At 36.4% G+C, this 27,279-nt stretch overlaps 1 pseudogene; it reads left to right on the top strand.

Moving 5' to 3' along the window:
* Positions 1–24: 24 nt before the first annotated feature.
* LOC133277021 (macrophage mannose receptor 1-like) lies at positions 25–26,869 on the top strand (annotated as a pseudogene).
* The last annotated feature ends 410 nt before the right edge of the window (positions 26,870–27,279 follow it).

The raw sequence follows: 27,279 nt of genomic DNA, 5'->3' as shown, positions 1-27,279 counted from the left end.
TCCCAGAGCAGAACCAAGAAAGATAATTCAGCAGAATGATGTTATACTGTTTGAACTTTGCCACTTGCAAATGGATGGAAACTTCACTTTCAGATGCAAAGTTTGAATTTTGTAATTCGTTATAGATTTCAAAATACCACATGTGACAGGATATTTCCTTATTTAGAGCCCAGAGTTTTCTCTTTCAACTAAAACTTTCCAAAACTGAGAAGGAGCCACCACCAGCTGGTTCCTTAAGGACTTCTACTGCAGCAGTTAATTTCATCTCATCTGTTTGTGAATATGAAGAAAGAAATGAAACACTTGTATTTTTCTACAGCCTTAGCTTTCTTGTCTTTTGTTCATACTGCTTTCCAGACACTTGGTGAGTCTTTGTCTTTTGTCCCCTGCAAGAGTGGATGTAAACGCGGGCATTTTTGTTGTCTTGCTTGTTTCTCAGGCTCTTAGAGATTTTCAAGCAGCTTGACTACCCTGCATTTTATATTTATCCTAACCAACTGGTGTGGTCTTAGAAGCTTAAATAGGTACAGAATCAGAGATTTTGGTTCATTTTTAGAGTCAAGACAGAATAAAGCTGGGAATCAGAAGTCAGGAGAGTCATGTGTGCAGATAAAGATTTCCTTTTGGATACAACTTAATTATTGGCTATGTCTGCTCTGTGAAGTTCATGGACTTCACAGTGTGCTTCACAGTCTTTGTCTGTATATGTGAGTGACTTACAACAAATGAAAAAGAGAAAGGAATTAAATAGGGTGTTGTATGTGTATCTCCTAGCCTTAGGATGAGGTTGTGTGGATGAGATGGAGCTTGTGGACTGATGTGAGATGTAAGATTGTGGCTGAGTAGACACTAATGAAAGAAACAGAACAAGCCTGAAATAATCACTATGGCTTTTAGTGTAAGGATGAGAGGCATAGTTATGCTGCATGCTGTATGATGTCTTGAAAAGCAGGCAGCTGTGTTCAGACTGATGCCCAGCACTGAATGACCTGCTTTACATGCCAAGAGTACAACTGCAGTACTGGGCAGCCTTTCCCAGAAGGGCCTGTTTGTCTTGATGGAATACTAAATTAGGCTGCCTATAATCCCATGGAGGTGTTAGCTAGTTTTTTCAGCATTCACACATTGCCTTTCCATGACAATGTACAGACAGACAGGCCCACAACTATGGTATCTTTATCTCTGTATGCTGCTCAGTGTTGGTTCTTGTGAGAATATTTGTGATTCGATTGTGTGAATTACATCAACTTCTTATGATACACATTCTAATGAGAGAATAATGGAACAAGGCGAGATAACAAGTCACTGTTCCATGGTTTTTCTTCCTAAAAAAGAAATCCAAACCATAAAGAACATGCCGAAGGCGCAAGAGTCACAGGAGGCTCACTCACTGTCTGTATTAAGCACAAATGCAAACCCATGGATATGAGCTAAATCTGTAGCTCATGAAGTGATGGCAAACTTCCAAATCTTCAGTAAGGTCTCTTGAAAGAAATGTGTATTTCAGTGGAAAGTTAATGAAAATTGCATTATAGTGAAGACATTTTTGATGCTGCCATGATGTACTTTATGTGCTCTTATTCCTCTCTATTGTATTTACATGTACTTACCAGAGGAAGGGAAAAGCCCTGTAACTACTTCAATCTACTAAAAGATGTCTCTGTCATGCCACAGCATTCCTTACAGAAGAAACAAAAATGTTTCCTATAAGTCTACAGTCAGGGTAAAAGTTGTCTGGGTGTGTCTATCAGTAGCTAACACCCAGGAAAAGACCAGTATGCTTTAAATATGACTGCATTCAGCAGAAAATAATCTGAAAAGTGAGACTAAGCCTAATTCTCCTTGCCTCATCGCTATTTGTGGTAACAGTAGTATAACTTTCTCTACCAATGCTAATCCTTGTTCTGTATTACAAGATTCCTGTGTAACATTATCTAGGTGTTCCTGCTCCAGCAGGGGGATTGGACTAGATGATCTTTCGAGGTCCCTTCCAATCTCTAACATACTGTGATACTGTGATACTGTGATTGGTTTACAGTCAATGGAAAGATGCAGTTTCTTTTCTGAAAGACATGAAATGAGAAAATTGGCTCAAAGGTCTTACTGAAATAGCAGCAGTGCTAGCCCTTCCCTTGTAATGTCTGAAATTACATTTCAAGACAAAGTTATCCTAACAGACAAATGTATGTGCATCTGAGAGCAGGATGAAGGACACCAAAATACGGCATTAATGAAGATATTAGAAAGGCTGCCCAAAAGCTAACTTTTCAGTGCTATATCGCAGACTCACTATTTGTCATTTTGATGGGAATTGCACTGGAAAACCAGTGTAATTCAATATCAACCACCAATTACTACCACCACAATTTTGACTAGTATTACTGACAGTTATTTCCTGGTGCAATATTACATGGCATACCCTGAAATATCCCAGGACATCCTCGATATAAACTTGCAAACATGAAGTATTTGGCATTATAAAATTGCTGGGACACTGACGCTTGAGTCTACAATTAAAAAAGAATGTTAAAAATCTGAAGTGAATCAGCAATAAAGAAACACAATGAAAAATAGAAAACTTCTCTTCTAATGAATCAATCAAGAAATTCCATATACTTTTCTCAACAAAAGAGAAAGTTAGGGGAAGTTTTAAATACAGCTCATTAGCACTTGCCCAGGGAACAATTTTGCTAACAGTAAGCTCTCGCCAGACAGTTTAGAAATTCCAATTACCTAAAAAAACATGCAGACTAGAAATAGGGAATACTTTTTTCAAAATTTATCAAATCATTTAGGTTGGAAAAGACCTGTAAGATCATTGAGTCCACCTGGAAATCTAACACTTCCACTTCCAACACTTAACCATGTCCCTAAGCACCACATCTACACATCTTTTAAATACCTCCAGGGGTGGTGACTCCACCACTTCACTGGGCAGCCTGTTCTAATGCCTGACTACCTTTTCAGTGCATAATTTTCTCCTAATATCCAATCTAAACCTTCCGTGGTGCAGCTTGAGGCCATTTCATTTCATCCCATTGCTTATTACTTGGGGAAAGAGACTGATCCCTACCTTGCTCCATCCTTCTTTCGGGTAGTTGCAGAGAGCATAAGGTCTTTCCTGAGCCTTCTCTTCTCCAGACTAAACAACTCCAGTTTCCTCTGCCATTCCTCATCAGACTTGTGCTCCAGACTCTTCACCAGCTTTGTTGCCCTTCTCTGGACCCCTTCAGCACCTCAATGTCTCTCTGTAGTGAGGGGCCCAGAACTGGACACAGAATTCGAGGTGCAGCCTCTTCACTGCTGAGTACATGCGGATGATCACTGCCATTGTCCTGCTGGCCACACTATTTCTGATACAGGTCAGGATGCTGCTGGCCTTCTTGGCTGCCTGGGCACAAGCTGGCTTATGATAAGCAGCCATCAATCAGCATCCCCAGGTTTATTCTGACAGCTTTCCATTCACTCTGCCCCAAGCCTGTAGTGTTGCCAATGTAATTAATGATGGCATAGTTCGAAAATAAAATTGTCTATCATTGGAAATGTTTGCATTTCAGTTGTATTTCAGCCAAGCGTTATTCAGGCATACGCCATGAGCTGCTGAACAGGTTTTCAGTGTAGATAATGACCAAGGTACAGTTTTGCTTTATTGATCTCTTTACACTATTATTTTTTCACCTGGAGATTATCAAATTGACTGAGGAAACTCAAAATAAAGGATGACAGGCCCATCTCTGCTGAAATCAATGGCAAGCTCTTTTTTGCTTAACAAAGAACAAGCTAACAGAAGAGTATAGGTTTGGAGAGTCTGAGCTAATTTGCTCCAGAATCTCATTTCATAAGTAAGCTTGTAGTTAAATTTTCTCATAATTTTTTGGGCAAGGTGCTTATACAAACTGCAACACTAAATTTCCTTTTTCTCATACAGACAATGACAGATTTTGGAATACAGATCCTTTAACAGGAACCTACTACCAGATAAACTACCAGTCCGCTCTCACGTGGCAACAAGCAAGGAAGAGCTGCCAGCAGCAGAATGCAGAATTATTAAGTATCACAGAGATACATGAAGAAAAGTATCTAGAAGGCGAATTAATAAGCAAGACTCAGTTAAAAGAGAAGCAAGGAGGTTTTTGGACTGATTACAAATGTTTCATTGTTTTAATAACATTATGATGAATAGCTGATATAAAAATGGTATATGTATCTATAAAACAGATTTTTGCAAATACTGTACAAATTTTATACAAAACACTATGAAAAATCTAAAGACTTTCTGGATTTATGCAAGACTAGAATAAAGGCCCTGTATTAATTCCATTATAATGAAGCAAACTTGTAACAAATATTATCAAATATTTGTCAAATATCAGTGTTTCAGTTTTCAAAGCTTATTCCTTACATATAACTATAGAATAGCCTTACATTCAGATAAACTATTATGCTAAACAGTCTTTTGCCATTCACTACCCTTATTTGCAGAATAAACTGTTTATTGCCAGTAAATAAGGAATCTGTACTGAAACTTAGAAAGCAGACATTTATTATCCTACTCTGAACTTTGACAATGCAGACAATTTCCTAAGAAATTTTATTAGTATTCAACTCTTTTGGTTACCTAGATCTGATTGACAGCAAGAGATCCTCTCTCTGGATTGAGTTGAACAGTCTGAATCTCAACAGTGGCTGGCACTGGAGAGGTGGCATTCCCTTCAGGTACTTTAAGGGGGCACCATGTAATCATTTTCTTGGCAGTTTTTTGAATTAATGTTTCCCGACAGTATGATGAATGCATATTAATTACAGTCTTGTAGTATTCCCCATGAACATGAGGGAATTGAGTTGAAAGCTTATAAAATATGTGAAACTAAAAAGCTGAGAGTGATGCTTTTCTTCACTGGGTATATCACAAGTAACTTCAAGCAAAAGAGCTAAATAAACTCATTTTGTACCAGAAACAGACTCAATGAGAAGCCCTAGTTGAGCTGTAGCATACTAAAAATGCCTTCAAGTCAGTTAAATACTCTGTGTTTCTCTTCAGCTCTCACGATGGTTATCAGACCCTGCATCCTGCAAGGACTCAGCTGTCAGTGAGCATCAGTCTTGCAAAGCCTTCCCCTTCACTGTTTATGCTTTTCCTCTTTCACTCTCTCCTCTTTAACATTCAAGTGAGACTGTAAATAGAGTTCACATCACTGGCAGTTTATCTTTGAAAGTAACTTGATTGTCATAGCAACAGCCAGTTGCAGAAAATACTGTATGTTTGCTTGGTGAATAAATGCACATATATATTGGCCTTCCACAAGTCTCAAAGGTGCCACCTGTTTTTATCTCGCACGGAGGACAAAGAGAAAGCCCAGAGCTGCTAGAGGGTTTTCTACCTTTAGCTGAGCTGGTTAAATTCCTTAAGCCTTGCAGAGAAGAGGAGCAGCTGGCTCTCAGGTCAAACATCCCACACCCTTGAAGTTCCTTTATTCCCATGCGGTGGCTATTATGAATTAATTATACATGTCCAGTTTACTGCAAAATTATTGTAAGTTGTATCTTTGGGGGGGGGGGAAGGAAGTTACCACTCTGCAGATCTCTCTAAGAAGGGGAAAACACTGTCCATTCTCCAGGGACAGTGCTCATGGAGAACCTTCTGGAGAGCTGATTGCAGTGGCAAGCAGAGAAGAGACAGCAATTGTGAGTGCGTGTAACTGGGCTCTGATTGCAGCAAGGAGCAAATCAGCAGCCAAGCTGCCAAAGGGATATGCAGAAAGGTCCTTTCCCAAAGACTTGAGTGGAACTTTTTTGTTCCAGCAGACCACTGAAAGCTATTGGACCAGAACCTCATATAGAAAGGAAAGACTCCCCAACAAGGGCATTGTGGAAATGAGGAAATTAGTTTTCACATACGATTTGGTATGTCCCATCCAAAAGGTTTGCCTTATACTTTATTTTAGGCATTTAATATTATTATTTTTGTGCTCTGCTGAACACATCTCTTGAAACTAGAAGCTATTTAACATGCTCCCACAAAGAGGAAGCTTACCCTGCCAGGCTTCATCCAGAGCAGGTTCCCACTCTTCCCTGCTCAACCACCAGACATGTCTAACCAACTGGTGGCACTTTGCTTCTGTCTCATGTTTTTAACAAATAATATTAATTCACTAAGCTTGGTTTAGCTCTACAATGCAGAGCTAGAACTCTAATTTTAAAGTTTTGAAGTCTGCTTTTATTGTTAGCACCTGATGGTTCTTACTCTCAAGGACACTCTTCTCTCTTTACATTTGTAAAATTCCTTGTCTGAATATGAGCTATGTTAAGATGTTACCTTACTGTGTGCCTGCCCCAAAATACCAGCTCAAACTTAACCTGTCTGATTTTATGAATGTACATGAGTGTTTTAAGCTCAGTACTTAGTCCTATTAGTATAATTGGGTCCTGGCAACAATTGTGTGTAAAACTAGATGTTTCATGAGCTGTGAAACTATGAACTCCGATTTCCTACAGTCTGTGTTAGGGCATTGCAGCTGCAGCAGTAACAGGTACCCTGGGCTCGTCAGTCCAGCATCTACTGACTGGGCAACAACATAATTTATTCTGCAACTGGTTGTGAGCGATGTATTCCTTAAGGGAGGTACTGCTGATCAAATAGGGAGGGGAGGGGGGAACAAGAAAAGGACTTGCTGCAGTCTTTCCATCAGTGCAGGCTTAAAGTTTGGTATTTCTATAGTGTGAGCCAACAGTTTCCACAAAACTTATAGGAATGTCTTATTTTTGAGACTACTATTCTGTAATTAAATATGGCAGAAGTGTTTGTTATGCAACAAGCAAAAATTATAAAGTAAAGAAGTGTTTGATGGGTAGTTTTAAATTACATTTCTTATCTCCAGTAGAAAAGTAACTGTAGCAAGTCCTGAGTTTGCAATTGGCATATGAAAATGCTGGAAGTAAATTGCTCTTTTAGCTGCTGACATAGAATATGTGTTACATAAAATTAATTTGATTTTTATTCAAAGAAGGAAATCCTGAGCCTCAGCCTGAGAAACTGTGCAGTACTAAATCCTACAAGAGATGCCAAATGGGAAAAAACAGCCGTGTGACCTGACAGTTGGCTATATCTGTAAAAAGGAAAACTCCACACTGGATCCTTTCATTCTTCCGTCAAGTATGTCAAGCAAATAAAAACCCTTTGACAAAAACAGGATTTATGTCACTAAATGAAATTTCATGGCTATTTGAAATATTTTTTTTTAAAAGCATTGTCATTTGTTGTTCTGCTTTAATAAGTGGCACAGCACAAAGCATACTGTTGTTTTTTTTTAACCAAATCGTTTAAATATTGAAATGTTGTTGGAACCTGGAAACCACAGAAGCCATTTTTATTTCAGGTTACTCTTCACAACTGCAGAGGCACTGGTCTAAGCCATACACCTTCACAAATGTATCATGGACTGCATGAATATGAAAATGAAGTTAGAGATGCCTCACCCTTCATGCGGAGCATTCTAATAAGAGAACACTGAGACTTATCATGGAAGGCTTGGAACAATGGTACCAATAGGCTCAACCAGCTTCTCAGTGGGATTTCTGGAGAACAAAAAGATGGCAAAATTAGCAAGATCCTTCAGCCCACTTTTCTACTATGCTTTTCTCTGATTTATTTAATGAAACTTAGTATGGAAAGCCTTCTGTGTAGAGAGTTATTTGGGCTGCAGTAATAATGTCTTTAAAACATAATTGAGTGGGGTACATTGTGTGAAGACACTACATGGAATTCCAAAATAGTCCTCTGTCCAGAAGCTATTATTCTCCTCTTTTGTTTAAATGCAGTATGTTTTCTACAAAAGTCCAGTGTGCAACAATGAAGTCTAAAATGTACAAGGAATGAAGTACTACTTATTTATAAACATTTAATTTTCAATGATTTCTAATGTACTTGCAATTATTCTAGGCTTCAGTTTGCACAGCTTAATAACTTGAAATATCTGTTGATTTTCAGGTGATGCAGAGCCTGTTAAATGCCCAGAAGGTTGGCTGATAGAGATCACTGTTTTGTGGTTCATAGAGATCCCAGAGACTGGAAAGAAGCCCTCATTTCCCGCAATGAGAGCAATGGCAATCTGGCCAGTATCCACAACCCTGAAGAGCATGGTTTCATATTTTCTCAACTTGGCTACAGTGAGTATTTCTACAGATTTCTATCTGATGTAACAGATTTCTATCTATTGATATAGTTGTAGAATTATATTATTAGACATATTACAGGTTTAAATATATATCTTTTTTTGTTTGTTATGAATATTTATAGGGAAGCCCGCAGATATGTAGGTTTAAAAACCCCTCAACTGAACACCAAAAATACACAAGGGGTCATTGGTGCTGTCTTCATTTCCTTTTTCTTTCTGTTTTGATTTTAATTTGTGGTGTTGGTTTTCTGTTGGTTTTCTTTTTAATATTTTTTTTTACTGCATGAAATCACTTAAAGGAAATAGCAGCTGAAGTTACTGCAATATTTGGGCTGATTATCTGCCTCAAACACCTTGTAGCTATAGATACAGTAATGAGCTTTTACAGATAAAGCTGAGGAGTCTCATTTCCTGCTGGTATCTAATTTTTTAACTTTTTAACAGAAGACTGTGTATTAGATCTTAAAATAAACTCCATTGTTCTATCAATTTCTATTGTACTTTCTGCTTATTTGCATGAAGTTTTGCTCCTATGGACTATTTCTGATTGGGTACTAACACAGCTGAATTTCTGTTCTTAGAAGCTGTGGACGAGCTATGGATTGGTCTGAATTACCTCAACACTCAAATGTACTTTGAGTGGAGTGATGGAACTCCTGTGCCATACACCAAATGGTTGCCTGGAGAACCAACCCATGCAGTCAGTGGGCAAGAAGATTGTGTCACTGTGGCAGGAGAGGTAGAATCATTCCACATTTGTGTAGCACTATACTATTTGCTTTTTGTTTCTCTTTCTAGGGTTTTTTTGAATGCAAGTCAGAAACAGGTCAGAGAACGGCATCTTTGTTCACTACAAAAGTTGTTTGTTCTAAGCTAAATTTAAAATTACATTAAAGATAACTAAATCAATGCTCATATCTGATTCTGAGTACATTATATGCCAAGCAAACCTTAACAGTCTGCCTGTGACAGTTAGCTTAATATAACCACACAATTAAGCATAAATACTTGGAATTCATTAAAAAGTACAGATCTTTATTCTCCCACTGAAACAATATTTTAAAAAATATAATCAATAAAGTTTCAAAAACAAACAGGTTCTACCTCACTATTTTTCACCTCTTTCCAAACTGAATCTAGGATGGATACTGGGCAGACAGTGCCTGTGATAGAAAGAGACTCTGCAGAAGAGTCTCACTACAAGGAGTTTCTGGGACAGCAAAGGCTGATCCTGCCTGCCTGAAGGTAAAAAGAAAGCTTAACCAAGAATCTGGTTAGCAAAAATCCATTGCACAATTTCCAAGTGTGAAGTCTGTTTTCACAAGTTCCACTTGACATTGATAGTTTTTGCCTCCCTCTTCCCCTCCCCCAACAAGTGTGATTGTACATCAGATTCAGGGTGATAATTTTCATTATATTCCCTTTCTTAAAATAGTTATTTTGAAATTTTTTTAGTCAATATGAGTCATGCCCATTATCTCTCAGAACTGTCTGTGAAAGAGGCTGAAGCCATTACTGAGGTTTTCTACATATTTGTTATATTATTCTACAACCACCTGTGGTTGCCTTAAGACGTACTAGAGACTGGGGTCCATTTCTGGACTATGTGACATAATGCAAGATGATGACAAATTTCACTATTGAGGCCAAACTAAAACAATCAAATTGCTTTTATGAGTGAGTTTGTTTTGAACAAGTAATTGTATTCTATTGCTTTCTTCCCACACCCCTCTATTTTTCCCTCCTTTTACTTTCCTACGTACTACAGTTCTGTATTTAGTAACATTTCCCACAACCCCATACGGGGAACAGAGCTAAGACTTATTGTGCTAGATAGAACTAGGCAGCAGTCAAATACTGAAACCAGATTTTATTTACCTTTCTTGCGTACAGCAAGCAAATCTTGAGCTGGTATAGAAGGGAAAAAGTGACTTGGAATTCAAGTGTAATTTTGAGGTTTTTGCTTTTCAATATTTTTTTATGCTACCTCTTCAGTCAGACTTTTTAGGTGAACTGATGAGTCCAAATAATTAGTCTAGTTACTATTCTTCTGGCATTGAAACGTCAGGAAACTTGAGTTAGCATCTCACTATAAAACAGACTACTCTTTGGTTCTGAGCAAAGAAGTATTTTATTCACCTGAATGCACTCTCCATTCTGTGTGCCTCTGACTTCTTTATCAGTTACTAACTGTTAAAAAAGCTGGACTCATGCATTAAATCTTCTGTCTACATGCTTAGTAAGCTTAATTTCCAGTAGCATACTGGAATTCAACTTAATACATTATCATATTTGGTTATATTAAAAATAAGTTGATTTAAGAGTATACACTGAAGTTAACTACTATAACGTATGCTTTTACTACTGCAAGTAAATTTCACATGTTCTTGACAGGGCTGGGAAAGACATGGTTTTTACTGCTACCTGGTTGGACGTATCTCTGTAAAGTTTTTAGAAGCAAAGAAAACCTGCGAAAAGAGCAGTAGTTATTTAAAGAGTATAGGAGACAGGTATGAAACAGTTTAAAATTGTGTAGCTGATGCAATAGTATTGGAATTTTTTAAAATAGTTGAGAGCTTTTTTTGGAAAAAAATGTGAAACCAGAAAAAAAGAATATACTTTTTCTGAGGAAAAAAAACCAAAACAAACCAACAATAAATACCGTGTGTCTTTTCTAACTAAATATATTTTACACATTCATGTTTTCCAGCACTTTACTCTGAAAAAAAACAGATCACAGCTTCTTCTGTTTGTAAGGAGGAGTTTTTCACTATAGTGCAGCTTCACCTGCTATTGAAACTAGTCTATCTGGTACCAGTTAAGCACATACTTCCATGTAAAAGGAAACCTAACAGAGACTCCATTCATTCTAGTCTTGTGTAGTTTACGATGATGAGAAATGGCAGACTAAGGGAAAGCTAGGCTTAACCCCTATCTGACTTCTGTCATTTCAGATATGAGCAAGCTTACCTACCAGCCTCATTGGTCTGAGCTCTGAGAAGTATTTTTGGATTGGTCTCTCAGACACAGAATAGCAAGGCATGTTCAAGTGGGTGACTGCTGAAGGCGTTCTGTAGACAAACTGGAACGCAGCAATGCCTTACTCTGCCATTGGAATAAATTTATGCTACTAAGGAACTTTCTATGTTGTAATTCTAAACTGTTACCCAAATTTGCTAAAATATATTCATATGATGGCACATACGAACATTCTGCCTTTGAAACAGGAGCGTCACTGATACATATACTCAGCGCTGTTGAGGCCACACCTCGAATACTGTGTTCAGTTTTGGGCCCCTCACTGAAAGATATTGAAGTGCTGGAGGGGTCCAGAGAAGGGCAGCAAAGCTGGTGAAGGGTCTGGAGCACAAGTCTGATGAGGAACAGCTGAGGGAACTGTGGGTGTTCAGTCTGGAGAAGGCTCAGGGGAGACCTTATCACTCTGCAACTACCTGAAAGGAGGTTGTAGTGAGGTGTGGGTCAGTCTCTTCTCCCATGTAACAAGTGATGGGATGAGAGGAAATGACCTTAAATTGCACCAGGAGACGTTTAGACTGGAGATCAGGAAATGTTTCTTCACCGCAAGGGTTGTCAGGCATTAGAACAGGCTGCCCAGTGAAGTGATGGAGCCACCATCACAGGAGGTATTTAAAAGGCATGTAGATGTGGTGCTTTAGGGACATGGTTTAGTGGTGGACTTGGCAATGTTATTTTTACAGTTGGACTGAATGATCTTATAGGTCTTTTCCAACCTAAATGATTCTGTGATTTTCTATGATGCCATGAAAGTACTTCTTTCCTGGCTCTTCACTGCAAAAGTAAAATCAGAGTGGAAAGCATGAAATCCCTCCCAGCCTGTGCTGCCAGATCCTTGCAGTGAGTGGTATAGGAAAGAGGTAGGCACGGGGTTATTCATGTGCTTGTAAAGCTTTTCAGAGGGGAGGGAAGATGATGAACTCCATTTGCTGGTTTCCTCTTTTCACAACACTCTTCCTTTGAGCAGACACTACACTTAAAATTTTGAACAATCTTTGGTAAACTAATCACATGAGCTGTAAAACTGTCTAGGGAACCACTTTAAAACACATTTCAATTTTCTTTTATATGTCACAAAGGAAATGAAGCTGTTTGTGTTGTCCTAAGGACTGGAAATGCAGCTGTACTATGGGATATTCAGAACTTTGAAGTAAAGGCAAAATTTCTATGCAAAAAACTAGCTGAAATAATCACTCTTCCTCTTGTTCCCCAAACCATTTCTGATTCCAGATGTCCCTTGGGCTGGGATACAAGCGATAGCATTAATTCATATTTCAGAGTAATTATTATTTTTTCCAACACTCCTACTCATGAGACAGAAGAGCATCAAACAGGGCATCTAAACTCAGAGAATGGCATGCTATTGCATAAACATAGTAAGCTTATGTACAATATACAGAGCTATCGCTCTGGCAGTGATACATTAGGTTATCCAATTAGCATAATCTTTAATCCATGTTATATCTCATAACTGTAATGGAATTTTTCCTAGTTTGCTTGTATAAGGCAGTCAGCAGATTTGTCTTTAACATGCTGAAACATTGTTCTACCTATATCTATAGGGTTTTGTGAGAGAGGAAAAGCAAAAGAAAACATGAAGCCCGAGATTTTTGCAAAGAAATAGAAGGAGACCTGGCTGCCATTAGAAGCGAAGAGCAAACTGATAGAAAACTTAAAAATGTAAGTAAACAAACTATCTAGTAATTTATATTTTTGTGCAACAATAAATTTATATAGGACTAAATTATAATATGTTTGTGTTGCTCCTGAGATAATTAGCTGAAAACCTTTATCTGTTTAACATCGTAGTCATAAGAAAAAGAGCTGAGAATATGTTTCATATGGGTACCATTTTCAAAGACATTTTTGGAGTTCCTAAAATTTGTCATCAACTGCAAATCTCTTAAATTAAAGAATACCAATCCAACAACCAAACTGAATGCTTCTCCTTCAGGCCCATTTGTAAGATTGTTCAATGAACTGTCTTGAAATTAAATTGTGTCTTCCAGAAAATCTGAGCATTTTATTTCTAAAATGAACACTAATTACGACATCAGTGAAGAAAAATAATGTGCTGTGTTTTCAGCCCAATCATTTGCAAAGTAGCAAATTTTAAGGCATGACCTTAACCTACTTGTTAATGGGAGTTACTTGACCCCTTTTGTTATTTTTAAAATCTCTTTAAATTTTATCTTCAGTAAGTGTGAGAGTTATTGTCCCATGTAACTTTCAAAATTTAGCAGCGCTAACCACACACATCCCCTTCCTCCATGATATGCTTTTTCATGCTCTAGAAAAAGAAACACCATCATCTCAGCCTTTCTGGATAGGTTTGCAGTGTTTGGATTCTGATGTTGGGCTTTCCTGGAGTGATGGATCACCAGTATTTGACCTCGCCAGTTTCCTTCTGTTCTGACCTTGGCTGTTGTAGCTGTTTTCATGACTGGTGAGGATGAAATTTATATAAGAATTCCCAAAAGGTCTACCTAGGTAACTCTAAATCGTAATTCTCTATGCTGGTTTAAAAGAGGCGAATAAATCCTGAGGCTACACTATCACAACAGTGATGGCATAGAAAACTAGATAGAGTACTAATTACAGCTACAGACATGATTATCTACGAGGCAAACACAAGAAATGTTTCTCTTGATTTTTATTAGTCTCTGGTGATATACTGCCACATTCTTTTCCCCTGCTATTGATTTATAACCTCATTTGATTCAAGTTTCCATGGGACTGCAAAAGCCTGTAAAACACTGCATAAACCCATTCTTTTTTCTTGTGGAGTGACTGTATTGCTTTAATAGCCCACATCATAGACTGCACAGGTGTAAGAGGAAAGTAAGGAGTGGTTTGAAACTTCAGTTCTACTTCTCTTTCCTTCCAGAGTACAACTTTTTTCCCCTGTATGATAAGAATGAAAAACAAAGCTGTGTTTCTTCTTTAGGTGGATTATGAGAAGAATGCTTATATTGACAACATTGCATTTGAATATTGTGGAGCAATCAGGAAAGAGTCTTCCATGTTCTGGATTATGGTGCCCTGTCATAACTGGATTTGTAAAATAAAGAAAGGTAGGTTACTTTATACTCTAAATTCACATTAGGAATAAATTTAAGATTAATCCCATTCTATCAAAACCGGAATTTCTCCAAGTTACATGCTGGTAGAAAATTTGGTAGATTGAACGGGAATTTTGCTTAAGGACAAATAGGCCAAAACATATAAATACTTTCAGAATGAAAGATTTCAACTGTTCCTGATAAACTTTTTTGTTTTGTTTTGTTTTATTTAAGAGCGTATTATATGATAAGCTTTGCTAAAAATATACTTGCTTATACAATTATGAAATTATAGAAAATAAGGTAAAAGCAACCTCAAGGTCTTATCTGGTAAAATCCACTGCTGAGCACAAAAGCATTTTTTTATCAAAACAGATGCTTTAACTGACATGAAAATATACATTTCTTGGAACTTTCACTTACAGGAAATTCCCAATTTGGGGGTTAAGGGGGCAGAGAGGGAAAAAAAAATACAATTTGGAAGAAAAAAAAATCACTTTAAATGTCTGTCTCCTTTGTGAATAGAAACTCCTCCACCCAGGTGTAGCTAGAATGCTACACAAGGACACTCTAGTCACCTACTCTAATCCACCTACTCTAATCTAAAGTCTACCAGCATACTAGAATCATTCACTTTGTAATATGACATGTAAAGAAACTCCTATAACAACAGGCTTGCTGAAATGAAGGTTATTTTTTTTATGGCTCCCTGCACTCCTTAACACAAGTAGTAAGGGTTAATGTTTAAAGTGATATTTTTCTAAATAACATTATTTCTTTTCTGTGCTAGTGAATTATTCAGAATAATCTGATTTTAACCAAAACACATTGTCCTTGCTTCTCATGCTTCAAAAGTAATAGTCATGGATATCTATCTCAGAGAAATGTAAAGATACATTTCCTGGTAACTTCTTTCGTAAGACCTCACCTGAATGATCAGCACTAAACTAAAAATCATTAGCAAAAATGTCAGTAGTTGTATACTGTTAATTATTAGTGGTATATAAAGGACAGAAATTACAGCCTGAAGAAATTACCATCACTAGTCAGCAGTGCATAATATCATACTGAAAGATGTTGAAAGAGTCATAATACTTTGTACTTCCAGAAAAGAAATACACTTTTTCTTTTAAATCTTTTAATGAATCATGCCAGAGACTATTTTTAAAAGGTGACATGACTTTTTTTTTTACCCAAGCAGGTGTGTTACACACTTACTTTATTTATTGTAATTACACATACAGCAACACAAACATTACAAATTATTCCATGGAAAAAAGTTAAAAAGGTGACATTTGTCTTACATTTTCATGCATGTTGGCCTCACATGTTTGAAGAAACATTGCTCCAGTATCCCACTCTGAGTGATGCGGAAATTTCTCATTTCAATTTTTTCTCAAAAATTGATGGAAATTCAGTCAAATGTGATTCTTAACAAAGTGGCTTCATAGAAAAAAAAAACCACCAAAGAACCCAAACAAAAGAACAAAACAGCCAAAAGTTTCATAAGTAAATGAATACTAATACAATTTAAAACACTTCAAAGCAAAAAACAATGCTTAGTATTTGAATTTCTTGTCCAGATATACGACAATGTCCATGAAGGATCTCTGAGGTGAAGTGTTCTTATGCTTCAGTTTTCTTTCAGAAACAAGTACTCATTCAGATTAACTTCAGTCATTTAATTTAGGCAACACTCCTGATGTGCAAGATGCACTTACAAAAAAAAATCTACCAAGACAGAGATGTAGGCCTGTAAAGCCACTGTTATACCCTGAACATCCATGTTTTTCTCTGTACCAAAGATACTATATATATATATATTCTGTGTTGAATATGTAAAATATGAAAAATTTATAGACATTAAGACACTTTCCACTAATTGAACACTTATACTGGTTTAATATTTCGGAAACATATTAAACCTTCATTTTTTTTTTCCCATTTCATTACAGGGACACTCTTAAAACCAGAACCTCTGGACCCTCCTGCCAGTATGCTTCTGTTTATTTTCTCTTATCTGAAGGGTGGTATCATGTAACAATACCAAGTTTGTATAAGAATTGTGAAGAATACAGAGGCTCCTCTTCTGTGTTTCAGTATTTGAAGTCACAGAAGATGGCTGGATTAAAAAAAGAGACAAAGAATATTTTTTTCAGCACAGAAAAGACCTCTCTGGAGAAAGCCAGAACATTCTGCAAAAACAATCATGGTGATTTTGCTAGTATTGGAAATAATAGTGAAAGAAAATCTTTGTGGAAAAGTACAAGAGGAAATTTGGCTATCTTCTACAATATATGGCCTGTACACCCTGTTGCATATGATTGTGAAATGCAGGAGAACGTGCTTGTTGCATAATACTAAAACACTTTATTAGCAGTAGATATAAATGTTTCATGAAAAAGAAATATTTATTCCACAGAATAGAGCTTCTCTTTAGGAAAATAAGTACAAAAGAATTTGCCATTTACTAGGGTGGGTACATTCTTTCTCTAGGGTAAAGAGTTCTGCCCATGACCAAATATATGTAAGGAGTAATGAACAGGCAGATTGGTTGCATACTGAGAAAACTGTCTTTTTGAGAGGGTGGTTATTTCTCATCTGAATATCATAGTCCAGAATACATGGTAACATGTAGATGTGAGGCTACTGGCAGCATATCTCTGGCGGTCATAGACCATGCCATATTGCTGCACAAAACAACTATTCGAAGAAAGATTTAGCCTGATCCAGGTCAGGGACTGATGAACTAGGACCTGCATGAATTGGTTTTCCTGCAACACACATCAAAACTGGTCATGTATTTCAGGGGCACTGCCTATACACTGCCTGAGATTGTTCTGTTGGGCACGTGCCAAAACTATGACAGGGGCATGGTAACAGTTTAATGGCATGGCTGCCTCCTCAAACCTCTGCCATAATCCTGTCAGGTTTACTAATACCAAAGTAGCCACATAATCTCCTTTCTGTGTCATGGTATTAGATGCCTGCTTTTATTGTATGGGAAAGGATATGAAAGGAGGAAAACAACAGACATCTTGAGACACATGAATCGCACATTGCTTAAGTACCAAAAAAAAGTATACTTTTTTTTTCTCAGATCTTCATTTCTTCTTCAGTTGAGAACAACCTCGAAAGCTTTTGAAAGCATACCACTAATGCAGCCAAAACTGGGAAAGCAGCATTAAAGATGATAAAGCAAAAATATGTGTTGTATGGTATTTACTTCATCAGGGGGGCTCCCTGGTCACTACATGACCATTTCTACAATGTGTATTCTTCTATTTGCTTCCATAACACAAAAGTTACTTTTTCTCACATTAGATAAGTACTAAATATTAGAAAGCACTAACTAAATGCACTTTTTTTTTTGTTTGTTTAGATCTTAAAAAATGGCAAATTGGAGTCATACCTCGTAGGATTAATTCAGAATGCTCATTGACAGTTAAGGTAGATAAACAAGCTGTATCAAGACTCACAGAAAGCGGTTGTAAAGGTTCTGTACTGCCAGAATTCCTTCTGGAGGGACCACTACAAGGGAGCTAAATGCAGGTTCAGAGATTTATATTGCACATTGAAATGAGTGCTCTCCCTTGGTTCAACTACATTGCAAAACCACTGCTTTACATGTTTTTATAGGGAATATACATGCTGTGAATACTTAGGTAATGTTAAAAATAAAGGAATTTTTGTTCTTTGACTTAACATGCAAGGATTTAGTTGTCTAAGGGCTTCCAGTACTAATGGAAACTCAAATTACAGACTTGGCTGTGATTTTTTAAAAAATACTTTTGTCGTGCTAAGGTAGATATTTCTGAACTTTTCCATGAACATTGTCTGAGCAACTGCTACTGTTTTGTTGCTGGTCTTTTTCAGTTGGGTGGATGGAAGCATGGTGCATTATGTAGCTTGGGCACCAGGTGAGCCCAAATTTGCCACAGATAAGAAAATTGTGTGGTCTTAAATAATGAGGATGGTGAGATACACGACTTCTTTAAAAAGGTATTTTTATGGGTACTGTTCTTCCCCCATATGTTAACCATATCTTACCAATTTTAATCCATTCTTTCCCAGCAAATTGGGAAAATATACATAATAAAGTCATTACATCTGAGTTTTTTTCAGGAACATTATTAGCCATGAAAGTGGAATATAAGAAATTTATTTTAATGGGGAATGCAGGGACAATTCCATCACTGATTTTTCAGCTGCACAAACAAAATGTTCTATTCAAATCAACAGCAAATTGGTCTTTCAAAAACTAGTTAGAGAACAGTTATCAAAGGAATAGAACATACATGCAGTTTCACATTTTATAGTGTTTTCTCCTGGAGAATGTCCTGAGGATTGGCTTTTATTTAAAAAATCAGATATGGTAACATCCATCTAAGCACAATGGTATTAGTCCTTGAGAAAGTGCAAGAGGCCTTTTGTGTCTCAGTTATGGATTGACAGTGATTATCCAAAGCTGCATTAAAAATTGAACCATTTTTCTAATGCTTGCAAAATCGAGGTTTTATAGATTTCTGTTTTCCTGAGAAGTAGTCATCTGAGATAAACTGAAAAAAATGTTAAATTTCACACACTTAGAAAAAAAAAAGAACTGAATTCAACTGCAAGTACCAGCTATAGAGTAACATCAGTGATCTCAGCTGGAACAAACCAGAAATAAAGCCAAATTTTTCCAAAGAGATTTCAATGTAAATTACATGTTTCTTCCCAAAAGGGACAAATCTGATGTACTTATTGAATGAGAGTTCTTTTTTCTAGTATATACAGTATTGTTATGAAAACAACCATAGAAAATCACACCAGTGGTGTTTATGCCAGTACAGGTTTTTTGCATTTTTATTACAGTTGCAGAATTGTTATATTCCACCAGCTATGCAAGATAAGTCTCTGAAAGTGTTATTGCCATGCCACAGAGCAGAGAGTGAGCTGGAAATGTGGAGAGGGCACACTAGGCAGACTGATAATTATCAAACCCAATCCAGGGTGAGTGAGTATTAGTAATATGATGACTACACACTTTTTAATAACTATGAATCATATCTTCCATTAACTAAAGAGCTGTAAAATGAAAAAGGCTCAATGTATCCATGAAAGCACACTGACCACAGGTCAGAAACATTTTTCAGAAAGTTCATGTGATTTCATGTAAAACCCTCGGCTGGGCTTTTCTTGTACAGTCAGCACTCTTTTGTCTTTTACTAATAATGGAGTATGGCTTCTCAAAAATCTCTGAGTCAGTTAATGCATTAGAATTTCATCAGACTCCTGTTGTGGTTTATAAATGGTTGGTTGAGCTTTGCTGTGACTTTCCCAGTTCCCTAATAGAAAGACACAGAATAAATTTTCAATTTGTCAGTGCTTTTGACCTGGTTCCAGAGCTGAGTCCCTGTTAACTTTGGAAAACTATTTTTTGGGCCTGAGCTAGGCTAATTTCTACTAAAACTAGTGTAATTCAAACCAAAATTCCTTTTGCTGTCACTCAGTAGCGGTCTACTCTCATTTTTCCTCACTGTTACAAATTTTTTGGCTCTTTCTATGAATACTGGTATAATGCAAGAAGAATTTATCTGGACCATGGAGGAAACCTGGCAAGCATACACAATGAACAAGTACAAGGTATAGTGCAACAGCCCTTCATGTAACAGATAGCATTTACTCTGTATATAATGGTCACTTCCTGCAAAGAAAATGGCAAAAAGAGGCAGTATGTAAATGTATGTATTTTACAATATGTATACTCAATGTGGGTTATATGGCCATGGCATGAACCTTTTTTAGAAGAACTGGAGCTGTCCGTCTAGGGCATGCTATTGATAATAAAGATTGCCTCCTCCTGCTTCACACAAACCACTTTACATTATTTATAGGGTATGAATTATCATAAAATAACAAATTGAGACCTTGCATTTGTAGTTTTAGACACAGAGAAAGAAAAGGAATCCGTGGTCTGTTTCTGCCAGAAATAGGAAGAGGTATATTACTATACCTCTCTGAAATGACTGTCTGCATTCTGAAACTTAATTCAATAGTAGAATGTCAGAAGAAAACACATTTTCACCTTGCCTGTGTTCCTGGTCATCCATCTGCAGCTGTGTACAGCTACAAATTTCCATTAGTCAATCAGCTCATCTCGAGTATTGAAATAAGTGAACTCATTAGGTAACATGGTGTTTCATTAGGTAACAGGCATATTTTTTTATCTTTCCTCTTTCCAAGCTTGATTCATAGTTCCAAATACTTTAACTGCTTGAGGCTTTTCACAGACAAAGGCTTAGCATAACCTTGAAATAACAAACTTGGTGAAATTTCTGATCAAATGCTAATTAAAAATATATATATAATTATATATATATATAAAATATATATATATACAAGACTTTAATGATCTAAATAGTTAAGGATTTGTTTAGGAGCTGATATCTTGTCTGATTATGTGTTTATCTGCTTTTCTACTGGCTTTTTTCCAGCTTTTCTCACATATCATTTGAAGAACTTTTCAAGTGATCCCTGGATTGGTTTGAATGATATTCTCAGTGAACTCAACTTCTTTTGGAGTGATGGAAATGCTGTCTCCTATACAAGTTGGGGTCCAGATTCCCCAAAACCTGTAGAATCTGTTTTGTTTGATACTTTACATCCAGAAGATGGCCACAAAATACAACAGGTAAATACTGCTTAGTGTTTAACATCGTTAAATCTGAGCAATGTTACTTCAAGTAACAGTTCACTTTGATACAGATATTGGTTCAGCCTTCTCCCCAGGTTATTCATCTACCATTACACTAGCAATTGCAATAAAAAATTTCAATGTTTGAGTATTCTAGCTATCTTAGAGCACAAAATGGCATTAAATATTAGATAGACTGAATCAAATTTTGGGTTTCATAGTGATTTGATTTTCATATAAAAATGAAAATATAAATGTAACATTCAGGTTTTAGAAGTTAGCACACATGAGGAGTATTTTCATATTTGACAAGTTAAGTCATGAAAAGGAAGAGCAGAGGATGCAGGAGGAAAGATTTCAATTCTTTTCTACTTCTCTATTTAAAATCATAATTGAATGGCTAAGGGTTAGTAGATGGCAACTGCTTTCTAAAGCAATCAAATTCTCTCCATTGCTAGCACTGAAATTAAACCTCAGAATGTTGCAAATAGCATTCTACATATTCAGGTCAATATAGACTGATTTGAACACCCACATTGCCTTTCTTCTTTATTTCTGTATCATGGTTTCAGAACGTGCCCTTCACACTATGTAATTCCTCTCTATATTCATCCTCCCTTCATTTTGACATCCACAACTCTAGAGAAACCCAGAAATCCTACAGCATCTTAATCTGCATCTGAGCCAATCTGCTCTTGCCCATCTAGCCACTGGCCAAGGCATGCAGGAAGGAAAATAGGATACAGTATAATACATAGCTCTACTGCTCCTCTAATAACACTCCCAAGAAATATCAACTGGGGCGGTGGAGAAATACAAAGGTACATTCTAATTTTCTCCTTCACCTTCAAGTTACTCGCAGATATCTCCTTCAGAAAATCCTTTTCAAAGGAGTGAAATAACATCAGAAAGTTACTCAAGCTTGAGAAACTAGAGGCAAGAGCCACTAAAACAGACATTCCTAAAATTTCTGCATGGCAACTTAGTAGTTTGTTTCAGGTTTTGACAAAGTTCCAACCTCCTAAGCACTCAGGTACCCTGATTTGGTGTAGTTGAAAGGGAAATCCTAAGAACTAGAGGTAATGATAACTGCATCAAGAATCACCATTTAGATGATTCTGTCAATAATAACTACAATTTAAAGTCAGTTTTTCAAGTCAAATATAAAGCACTATCTCAGTTTATTTTATTTCGTTCCTATTCAAAAGAACTTGCTGGCAGTCACTCATTAGTCAAGACAGAAGGTATGACAGAAAGTTCTTTAAAATAATAGTGCCTTTCAAGTATATATCCTTGAAAATAACCAACCAACCAAACAGGCTGAGCTGAAGTTAACAAAGATTTACAAGACAGTACCAAAGGGGAGCTGTCCACCACGAAGGAGGCCAGAACAGACAGAGAAGGGTAAAAGAAAGGTGTTTCTGGAGTTGTAATACAAACCCTACAATATTGTGATTCTAAAAAAGGAGTGAAACTACCCAGGGAGCTATAATACTTTGCTTTATAACTTCTAGGATCAATGTACTCATATCCTTTTCCTTACTCCAACAGTTTGATTGCGTTTCTCTGATGAGAGGTCATGCTGATGACAGGAAAATGGAACAACGAGGAGTGCATTAAACTCAGGTACATGCTAGAATAGCAGTGAGCTCTGTATTGCTACTCTTGAAATTTATATCACAAGGATTAAAATAACTTTTTTTGTTTAACATGCTCTAGATCAGTGATTTTTTTTTTTTTTTTTTAAAGGATCAGTAAAACCTGAGGGTCAGACATTAGCATGTGTCTGCCTAGACACTGATGGCACCTGGAAGACAGCTTCTTGCAAGGAAAAAATCTTTTCTCTCTGTAAAAAATCAGATGGTAAGCAATTGTATAAAAGCATTTTAAGTAGAGGATGTGTAGATTTATCAACTGTGGTAAATATAAGAAGCCACTAGAAAAATACTTGGTTTAGACATTAGTATAAAGGAAGACATGAGTAGCTAACTAACTAGCTCTACATATTGACATGAATTATTCCCAGAAATAAATCAGTTCATAACAATAATTGCCAAAAGCCCAAGAAACAAAGGATTGAATATGCATTAATTTCTTAATTATTCATTCTTATAGGAAAAGTCATTCACCTGCAATGAGATTTGTTTTGATTAGACATCATGAAATTCTGTATCCAGTTTGGGACACCAAAGTTTGAAAAGGCTCTCAGTCAGATAGAGTTTTCAGATGACCAGGATTACAAGAATTTAAAGGTAATATCATAATTGGTGTTGCACAAAAGAGTAAGAAGCAAAAGACTAAAGAGGATCTAGATTATGAATTTTGAATATTAAAAATGAGCCCTAACGAATGGAATTAAATTCTCCCCTATGTCTGCTATCAGTTGAAAAGGAGTATCAGACTTAAATATGTCAAGGAAAACAGAAGCCTTTAATAAGTACTTTGAGTAGGTCAGGGAACCTCCATCACTGCAGCTGGCTAAGAATAGACAGGATGAACATCTGTTAGGAATTATATAATTATATATCAACTTCATGTCACCTGTGAGCACAAGGATGAAATAAATAACCCCTTGAGGAGCTTTCTAAGCACAAACTTCTACGATTTCTATGGAAACAAGTATAAATATAATTTAACAATTTAGCTATATTCTTGCTTTTCTCAACATTATGGAGGATCTTGAACAGTTATAAATTTTAAAATTGCATGCCAAAATACAGTCTAAAATGATGTAATTTGAAAAAAATCCTCATATTTGATATAAAATGTCTCTTTCCACTTTAATGTTCTGGAAATCTAATCTGAGTGCTGAATGTTCCTTAACAGGGAAAGAAATAGACTGTAGAAGACTCACAGGAAGAAAATGTAATTTGGCAGAACATTTAATTTTCATTCCATCTGCATTTATCTCCTCATCCAAAATCTTCCCATTATATAAATCACTATGGAATATATTCAGGAAGCAGTTTAAAAAAAAAAAAAATCCTGCAAGCCATGTTTAGTCATACCAACACTTTCATTCACAGTCACTGTTTCTCCTATAAGGTTTTGATCCTGTCAAAAAGAGAGACTGAAGACTCAGAAGACATTTTAAAAACAGCAGTTTTAACTAATCAGGAAGATATTTATGCCAGAAAACCAGCTGGATATTTTGTTGACTAGAGTAATTACAAAAATCATAATTAGAGGAAATCTATACTTCGTCGTATACTAGTGTATCTTCCCAAACACCTTGACAAATAAAGCAAAATATTCTCTAAAAATCAAAATCGAAGCCATACTCAAACTCAGTATAGAACATGCTTCATTTCTTCTACAATGACAAACCTAATATTGTCTCTTTAGTTTTGTCTTACTAGTATAATCATAGAATAATAATGGGATATAAAAAATAATATAATGGGATAAAAAAAGTTCCATAAAATAACTGGATTCCAACTACCTGATCTCTTATCAGTAATGGCCCCTACTGAGCTACCACAACTTCCGGGAAAATGCCCTGAATCAAAGCGACACAAATCCTGGATACCTTTCCACAGTCACTGCTATTACTTTGAGACCTCCAGGAGAAGCAGCTGGTCTCAAGCTCACCAGAAATGCGCCCCACTAGGTGAGTGGGTTTTCTTTTCAGAAAGATTGAAGATGTCATTTAAACACATGAAAGAATGGATGATACTGCTAAGCAAATCTTAAATTACTTTAAAACTTCAAACTTAAAGATTTTTAGCTTGCTTTTCTGAGTGTACTTTTTCACAATAAAACTATGTCAAAGACAGAGGTGTCTGGTATCTCAAATACTAGGTGAAATATGAATATCCCCCAAAAATTAAATTCCTACTAGTTGTATAAACCTCAGTAATTGGGTAGGAAGATAAACACTTTTACAGTTCCAGGAAGACACAGACTTCAGAATAAACATTTTCTTTTTCTTCCCCAAGCAAGAGAGAATCCCCACACAATGTAAAATAGAAAAGCTGCCTTTGTTAGTTCCAGGGCACAATTTATTAAATGGATCGCACTGGCTGGCCCACAACTGAGATGGAGGAGTCATTCAGTTTGTATGAATCAGTAAAACACGCCCAGCCATGCAGCTTCTGCAAGCTGGAGAGAAGAACAGTATGTGGACCAGGGGAGAGGAAAAGACATTTTACATATTACATTTCTGACTTCTCCTGAGTGTCCAGTGACAAATGCCATGATGCAGCATATATTTCAGAATTCCGTGTTTTCATACACATAGGGAAGCGCTGCAAGAAACCCTCATATTCTCTCTTATGATTAAAAGTATCACTCAGACATATAGTGTTAATGTGTAGGATGTTTCCTCATGTGTATGAAAGCATGAGCCTATGATTGAGTAAACAGAAAAAGTAGCTTTGCAAGATAATTTACTTTATAGCTGTTGACAGCAGAATTCCTGAAATGGTTCTACAGAAAAATAAATTACTACAGAATGTAAATATCACACTAATAACCAGAATGAAAGGTCACATTTGGAGACTGGTCTAATTCTAGACTTTTGCCTACATTTTACCCACTGACCATGCCAGGAAGGTCGTCATTTTCTTAAGACCCTAACAAGGCTGTGTGTATTTGTAATGCGTAATATGTGTAATTTGCAGTGTGTAAGGGTTCCTTACACATCCTATCTACCCTTGCAGTACATAGTTTCAGGCACTGCTAAAAATGCTGCAGAGCCGCTGGTGGGTGATAGAGTTGTAGTGGTAACATACTTGGTGCTAACTACATCATATGTACCACTTTCAGCCTACTTGCACCACATTCTGTGTTGTCCTTGGGCTTCTCCAAATGGTATTGAAGGACATCAATTTTTCTTCTCCAAAATACCACAGGCTAAACAAAATCCATGTCCTTGTGCCAACTTGCATCCATACAGCTCAGAGTCATGCTCAAAATACAATGCAGTGATATAATAGACTAGTGAATACTGCATGCAAGAATCAGTGTCTTTTACACCTTTTTACATATCTTTTATGTGTTTATTGACTTACACTGTGAAAAAATGTGACATTGTGATGTGTTATTAATATTTTTTCAGCTGCCAATTTGGTATCGGTAGGAGACTATACTGAAGTAAACTTTCTGGCAGACACCATTAAGATACTCCATGGAAAATCACCAAACTTTTGGATAGGACTAAAGAAAAATGAGAAAGATAATATCTTCGATATTTGATTATACATTACCATATCATACAAAATGATGATATGTTATATTAGAAAGAAATTAACTTTGTATAGTGGAAAAATACACACATATAAAAAATACATCAAAGTTTATGTCAAAGAATCCTTACATATGCTTAGAAATGTACCTGAAACATTTAACGTTTTTGTTTTCCTCATCACAACTTATTCTGTCTAACCCCTGTATTTTATACATATATGCTCATTTTAAATATTTAGAACAGTGTGTGTAGACAGACAAATCTGCAATGGATTTTGTCAAATGGCAAATGGGAGAACCTTCACACACAAGGCAGGAAGACTGCAGAGAAATGTATGCACTGTCTGGCTTCTGGAACACCAACATCTGTTCATTCAAAAAAGGATATATCTGTAAAAAAAAAACAAAAATTAAGTAATATCTCTATACATTAAGGTAAATAATACCTCATACTGTATTTTCATTATATAATGTAATATGTAAAACATTATAGGCTTGTGTGAAAAATCTATAGACCCCAATAGCAGGATTCACCTGCCTAAATACTGACAAGCCCTACACAGCTCCTGACTACCTCCTCAGAAGTCTGCCTCTCCCATAAATCCTGTAAAATTACCATCAGTCCCACACAGCCACCATGAATACTTTAGACCCCTATGCTTAGCTAAAAGAATTGTCAAAGACCATTCATTTTTAATAAGAACTCAGTTTTTAGTAGGCTTTTCCCTCAAATATCATACCGACTAAGATCAAAACAATTTTTTTTTTTTTTCGGCTGAATATATTATAAAAAAAGCTGTATCTTGCTCTGATGAGTGCAAGGAAAACTTTCTTGTAGAAATGTTGGAACTGGTGATTCCTTTCATTACTGTTTGCTAAGTTGATGCATTAGAGGAATAAGATTAGACACATTCTTGTGGCATTTTTGATCTACAGCATGGTAGGAGCATATGCAATAAAACGCTGGTACTATCCTGATTGCAAAATGATAATCTGCAAGAAAATGCATGAGTTCAATTACCAACCAACGTTAACTGAAAGTGGTCCAGAGCATGAACATTTTGTTTGGTTAAACTTCGTATTCCTGCTCACTTTTCCCTTACCTGCTAAGTTTAGGAAGTACAATTACCACAGGAAACAC

This window comes from Pezoporus flaviventris, unplaced genomic scaffold, assembly GCF_033815535.1.
Source record: "Pezoporus flaviventris isolate CSIRO_AGI_PZ_B2104156 unplaced genomic scaffold, CSIRO_AGI_Pfla_v1 ptg000047l, whole genome shotgun sequence".
In the NCBI taxonomy this organism is placed as follows: Eukaryota; Metazoa; Chordata; class Aves; order Psittaciformes; family Psittacidae; genus Pezoporus; species Pezoporus flaviventris.
This window is presented reverse-complemented; position numbering and strand designations above follow the sequence as displayed.